This window comes from Notolepis coatsorum, assembly GCF_963971535.1.
Source record: "Notolepis coatsorum genome assembly, chromosome: 20".
Classification (NCBI taxonomy): Eukaryota; Metazoa; Chordata; class Actinopteri; order Aulopiformes; family Paralepididae; genus Notolepis; species Notolepis coatsorum.
Window position 1 is genome coordinate 19,524,889 of NC_140184.1, and position 7,137 is coordinate 19,532,025.

Genomic DNA, 7,137 nt, shown 5'->3' on the forward strand with positions numbered 1-7,137 from the left:
CTAGTGAGTAAAATTGTCATATGGTGTGACATGAAGGTTATTCTGTACAAAATTGAAAAGGGGTGTATTTTTTATTATGTATGTTTATTTATCAGCATTCCTCATCACTACTCTACACATTTCTAGCTCTTCCTTGTGCAAATTAGTTACATTTTGCATAATTTTTCTTAATCAAAACTCATGGTAAGACGATTGCACTAAATGTAACTATGTATTTCTAATTCATTTTGGCAAACCTTCTTATAAAAACACCAAAATGCTAGAAATATTTGGTGACACTGTTATTTATCTGTCCCATTGATGATTTTAACATGTCTTACCAAAAAGCCTTCATAATTTCATAATTCTGAAAGTCACACCAAATGATATGCCGTCACGCCATATGATGAATCACACCACACAACAACCCGTAATGCAAAAACATGTATTTAATAAATTTAACAAACAACCAAAAATATATGAATTATATCATGGGTTCAAATTAAGAAAAACTGTTATAAAATGTTATAAACAGTGTGTCACAAAATACATCGTATAGCACTTGGGTTCTGAACAACTGAATAACCTGAAGAAACATATGAATTAATCGTCCAACCGTTACAATCAATTGTAATAATCATTGAAATTTATTTTTAATAAAAAAAATTATTCACTACATACATTAAATGTAGTCGAACATAACAGTAGAATCATTTTGAAAAACTGTTTTAAAATAGTGTCTCACAAAAGACATTAATAGCACTTGGGTTCTGAACAACTGAAGAACCTGAAGAAACATCGTCCAACTGTATTAATTCCAAGGTGCTGTCTCATTTGAATATTGTCTTATCAATTCTAATAATCATTGAACATTTATTTATTTTGTAAGTCAAGGCAATTTAGTTGAACAGTGACTGAACAACAAGCCTCAATTATGTATTGCCGGCTCAGTACTGATTGGGTTGTGTACGGGTTGTGTGATTTTACTCAGTATTTATTTTTGGTGGTAGAAAATGCAGTCGGGCCTCCTTGGCCACACAAAAGCATTCTGCCTCCCAAGCTGCTCCAGACAATTCATCTTCAGCTCATCCTCATCTATTTCCATTATCTGCCCCACATATGGCCTTTCTCCATACTTCACTATTACAAATAGCCCCTTGACATACTTTTCATCATCATCATCATCATCACCACCATCTTCATCAATGAGATCTGACTGAACTTGAATGATGATGGGACCTTTGCTTGATGGGTCAGGTGGCACATCAGCAGGAGAGCTACTTGACTCTGCACGGGGCACATCCGATGTGTTGTGGTCAAACTCAAGTTGAGTTGGCTGGTAGCAATCTGTTTTCTCAGACCCCATGTCAAATCTTCACCTTTTTCATCCAAGTGTGTGCGCGCGCACGCGTGTTTACACTATGAGATTTCTAGATATACTGGGCTTTTCTACCTGTGTACAGCACATGTTGTACAACTACAGTAATATATTTTATACGTTTAATGGTTAAATGAACTTTTCTCGTCTTCTTCTCAGGACATCCTCTCTCCTTACAGGATCTCCATTTAGCCTCTCCCTGTATTCTCTTGTTCTGTCTGTACTTGCCATTCCTCTATGAAATCTGTCTCAAACTGAAAAACAAGTGAAAAGGAAATATTTCAACTACAACATCTTGTAGATAGACATGGATTTAGTTTGATAAATGGAATAGTAGGGAAGTAGGGATACAAGTAGGTATACCTTAGAAAACGTGTTTATAATTAAATATAATATAAAATATAATTAAAAGGACAAAATATTCATTAAACTTAAGTATTAGTTATAAAATATGTATGAAATAGCATTATATATGTAGTTAAATGCAGTTCATATCATATAGTGTGACACATGAATCATATGGTGTGACGAGAAAATCCTGTCACACCATATGATGAAGTGTCACACCATATGATGTTTCATGAACTTAGCACACCATTGTGCATTGGGGCTATATGCTAGCATGCTAACAACATGCTCATTGGCACATGGCAATATAGATTTAAGTTTAGTATTGACTAAAAAGTATCTTATTTTTGGCATTTTTGCGTAAAATGCATCACACCAAAAGACAGTGTGAAAGGTCTAAAAGTGGAAGTGCCAAAATATACCTTATATATTGAGAAAACTAAGAGGGGTAACTCACCTTCTAACTAGGGATGCTCGATATTGGCTTTTTTACCGATACCGATATTCCGATATTGTCAAACTCTTAATTTCCGATACCGATATCAACCGATATCAACCGATATCAACCGATATCAACCGATACCGATATATGCAGGGTTTCCCACCCCAAAAAACGGAATAATTTCAGGTAACTAATCATTTCACTGGATATATATATAACAAATATTGTTATTGTTTTTTTCTTTTTTTAAACCGATGCCGATATTTTCCGATATCACATTTTACTGCCGATATCGGCCGATAATATCGGTCGGCCGATAATATCGGACATCCCTACTTCTAACCTTGTAATGACTTTTCAGAGATGTTGTCCTACTTCCTGAAAAGATGAAGGACCCCTCCACCCCAAAGGTTTCCAAACAATTGCCAGTTGAAAAATATGAAAATGGTGTCACACCATATGATATCCAATTTTGGGACAAAACCTTTTTGTTTCTGGAGCATTCAAAATATTATGCCTGGACTTTTAGAAGATCACATTAACAAGTAGACATCTGAGTTGTCAATATGTAGTTAAATAAATAACAAATGCAAAAATGTTCTTGTTTTTATTCAAAATCAAACTTTGCAAAATGTCCGTGGGACATTCACACCATATGAGCTTTTACTCATTTGGCTGACATTTTTGAATAACTGGAACAATATTCGCAAAAATGCTCTGTGCATTCATATAATACTAAATGTTCTGTGCAATATAACAAACTTTTCTCATATATTTTTTCATTATTTACTTATCTTTGACACTAAGGACTCCAAAAAGGCCACGTCACGTCAACCACCCAGATACTATATGCTCTGCCCAATGTACAGTATAGGTACAGTTTGTACTTATACTGTACGTAGGGCAGAGACAGAGCATATATAGTATCTACTAAATCCTAATGAAACAAGTAACTAGAATATATTAAGCCTATAGGCCTACTGTTCATTAGACACGTAGGCCATACTGGCGCACACAAGACTTGCTATTTCCATGCGATTAGCTTTAGTTCTTATTTATTTATTTATTTATCCACTGTCATTTCAGTGTTGGTGTATAGGCTATATAGTGTATTTCAATATAAGTTTAATTGATTAATGATATATCCGAAGGAATGCAGGTTTATAGCTATATCAACCCCCTCCAATGTACAGTAAATGACCAAGTATGGTTTTGTCAATATTCCAATGTACAGTTTTGCTTGTACAGTCTGTCAAGTTACAATACAATACAATTTTCAATTAGTCAATCAATCATACGTGTGCTCCTCAGCACTCTTAAATTCTGCTCTCAGCCACGCTCAAATCTGATCTCAGGAACATTTGGGGACTCGCGCTACCAGCCCTAATATGTCTTAAATGGGCAGAAATCTGCCTAAGAGGAAATGTTTGGTCGTAAATTCGTTCGGGAATGAGACCCATTGGTATTAACCCCATTCAATGGGATTTGTGACACTCCTGCAACACAATACTTCTGTAGGCTCTGTGCTGCCTGGAAACGGTGTTCCGAAGGGGCAGTTCGGTTCTGTGTGACTTTTTTCAGTTATTCAGCCTCCTTCAGGGAAGTCGGTAGGCCACATTACTGGATGTAGAGTGTTTTCACAAAGCACACAAATGCAACTCACCTTTAAATGTCCTGTAGCCTACTTTCATTCCTACTTGTGTTTTTATTAATTCCTTTTTGCCTTTTTAGCTTCATGTTAGCTTTCCACTGACACAATGGTGCAGAGCGTGAGATCCCTGAGATCAATCAGTTCGTTTAAAAGGGAGAGGAGAGGGGGGCATCACTCTCAATCGCTCTCGCTCTCTCTCTTCCTCTTGTTTTTGTATCACGGGCTACTCAACCGACCCACCGGGATTTCTCCCAGTGCTCCTGCTGTGTCCACTGATGTGTCCCCTCACTCTACCCTCCTCTGGGACACATCAGTGCCGGTTCCACCGGGTTTAACCTGCATCTGACCACATGTCTCTGTCTCCCACTCCAGGTCCAGTACACTCTCAATCCCCCCACCGCCCATGGCTCATTGAAGAACAAGAGTACCTCGCTCTCCCCAAACTGTGCATTGAAGAGGTCGAGTTCCTTGCTCTCCCCCAACCATGCATGCTTGTTGAAGAGGTCGAGTTCCTGGCTCTCCCCCCTTGCTCTCCCCCAACCATGCATGCTTGTTGATGAGGTCGAGTTCCTGGCTCTCCCCCCTTGCTCTTCCTCGAAACTCGTTAAGAAGACAAATTCATTGGCTGATTGAATTAATGAAAACTTTATTTAACAGATTGCAGAATGGGTACAATACAGTACAGCTCAATACACACAATTGTTAAGGGGATGCAGACCAGAGAAAGACGTTTGTCTTGTTTACATCAGGGTCCCCCATTTTCAATTCATAGTATCTCTAGTGAAGAGCATGGCCTACTTAGCTGTCCCGCTGGACATAATGGCAATGTCGTGGACACTGATGAAGACCGAAGACCACAAGAATGTGGAAACAATGTTTTTCCTGAACAGATCTCCAAACAACTACAGTATATTGGAACAGTACTACTGGGTTTCTTGTCAGGCATATCTTCCACTGGTGGACAGTTTGAAACCAGGGGGGCACTGGGGGACAGTTTGAAACCAGGGGGGAACTGGGGGACAGTTTGAAACCAGGGGGGAACTGGGGGACAGTTTGAAACCAGGGGGGAACTGGGGGACAGTTTGAAACCAGGGGGGCACTGGTGGATGGTTTGCACTGGTGGATGGTTTGAAACCAGCGGGGCACTGGTGGATGGTTTGAAACCAGCGGGACACTGGTGGATGGTTTGCACTGGTGGATGGTTTGAAACCAGGGGGGCACTGGTGGATGGTTTGCACTGGTGGATGGTTTGAAACCAGGGGGGCACTGGTGGATGGTTTGCACTGGTGGATGGTTTGAAACCAGGGGGGCACTGGTGGTGACGCACAGCTTTCTACTCCTCATTTCCAACATTACATAAAGATGGCTTTTTACTAGGGCTGGGTGATGTGAAATTAACATGTGGTTGTTATCGTTCATTTAGATGACAAAATTGTGCACAATAATATCACAATATCATAATGTCATCATGATATGATATCCTGGATACATTACCATAAAGGATACGATTGAATAATTACCCAGCCCTACCTTTTTCCCAAGACCGTAAACATCATATATGGCAGTATTCTGTTTACTAAATACTTTTCTTAAGCACGTTTACACTGCTGATCACTGGAGAATTATTTATATTTTTTTTCAAATGTTGATTTCCCAATTGTTACCATTTTTCTCAAGATTGTGACCATTATAATGTGTTTTTAAAGTAAGACCATGTTTAAATCTGACTATTTTACTGAATGTATATACGTTTGTAATAACTTATTTCATGTTATCTGAGTTTTAACTTTTCTGGGGGGGGCATTGGAGATTTTCCTACTTATCCATATATAAGATACCAAAATCACCAGTATGATGTATAACTGATTATAAACTTGATTTGATTTGTAAACTGTTATGTTTATTTGGATAAAGAGCTGTATTGACATACAGTATTGATGCCATTTACTTGCTGTGGTATGCAATTATTATACAATAAAGGCAGATTGCAATCTTTGAAGATAATGGTGGTGCTGATGGGGAATTTGTGGTTATAGGTGCTCTTTGGATACTTCAGGTGTACTGTGCTTATTCCATCTTGCATAGGGATTGTTGCAAGGGGTAGAATCTGGTCCAACATGTCAAATGTAAAAAGAAAAAAAATAATAAACATGTTAAAAAAAAAGCAGAGTTTGTTCAATTAAAGTTTGCATAATTAAAATGTATTTAAAATTACGCCTTGGGGCCCACACAGGTCTTCATTAGGGGGTCATCATTTTGCACAAACTCTCCACAACTGGATTGTTTCAAATGAGACTTGCATTTGACATTTTGGATTGAGACCAGATTGCGGTCTATTTTTATTTTACCTTTTGCTAGTGACTGGTAATATAACAAATGTGCAGCACTGCACACCTATTATGCATCAGTATTACTTATTTATTCACCGACGAGGACCGTCTATCTCTTAATACATTTCTAAAAAGCAATAATAACTGATCACAGAGCACTCACTCGGGCTCAGCATCTCTGTCTCGGCTCTTAATACGTTGTCTTCTCACTGTATGGCGTCCATCCATTTTCTGGTTTCCCGACTCTGGAGGAAACTGTGCTGAGTGTGATAGCATTTTGAAGCCCGTCTCCTCATTTAGCTTTCATAAAGCTGCAAGCAGCTCAGCGAGGACCTCTGCAGCACCCAGACTCCCTGTTGTCTGCAGGGGCCTCCGGGCGCTGCCACAGGCTGCCTAAAGCTGGAGGACCTCTGCCACCCGTTCTCAGCTGCAGCCTCCGTGACGAGCTGCTGCCTCCAGCGAGCTGCAGTCTATCATCACACAAGCCAGCAAACACACACACCTCAGGTACTGGTCTTTTTTTTGCCTTTCATGAGGGGGATTTGCGGGCCAGCCACAAGCAACACCCACGCTAATTTAAGGATTGGAGGAATAGAATGACGAAGGAGCGAGCATTAGGGCTAATGCCTGGGAGATTTAACCCTGTATCCGTGCATATGTGATTTTTTTTCCAGGGTGTCTTTATTAAGAAATCCATGAAATGAAAGGAATGTTGCTCTATGAAAAATGTAATTATCCACTAATTAGTTCATTTAAGTATACTACATTAAATAGGTGTACGATTACTTCCGATGCCGTGTCGTTTTGCGGATTCATCTGTTTGTCTTGAGCACAAATACAGATGAAGATGCAGCCGACAGTGACCTGTATCAGGGAGATTTGATCCAAAGTAGAACACTGCATATACATGGATTTAAGGCAATAAAGGTATTTATTTTAGACTAACGTTTTCACACACTGGTCTTCGTGAGAGTCCAAAAAGAAAATTCACAAGTGTATTCATCGCCTT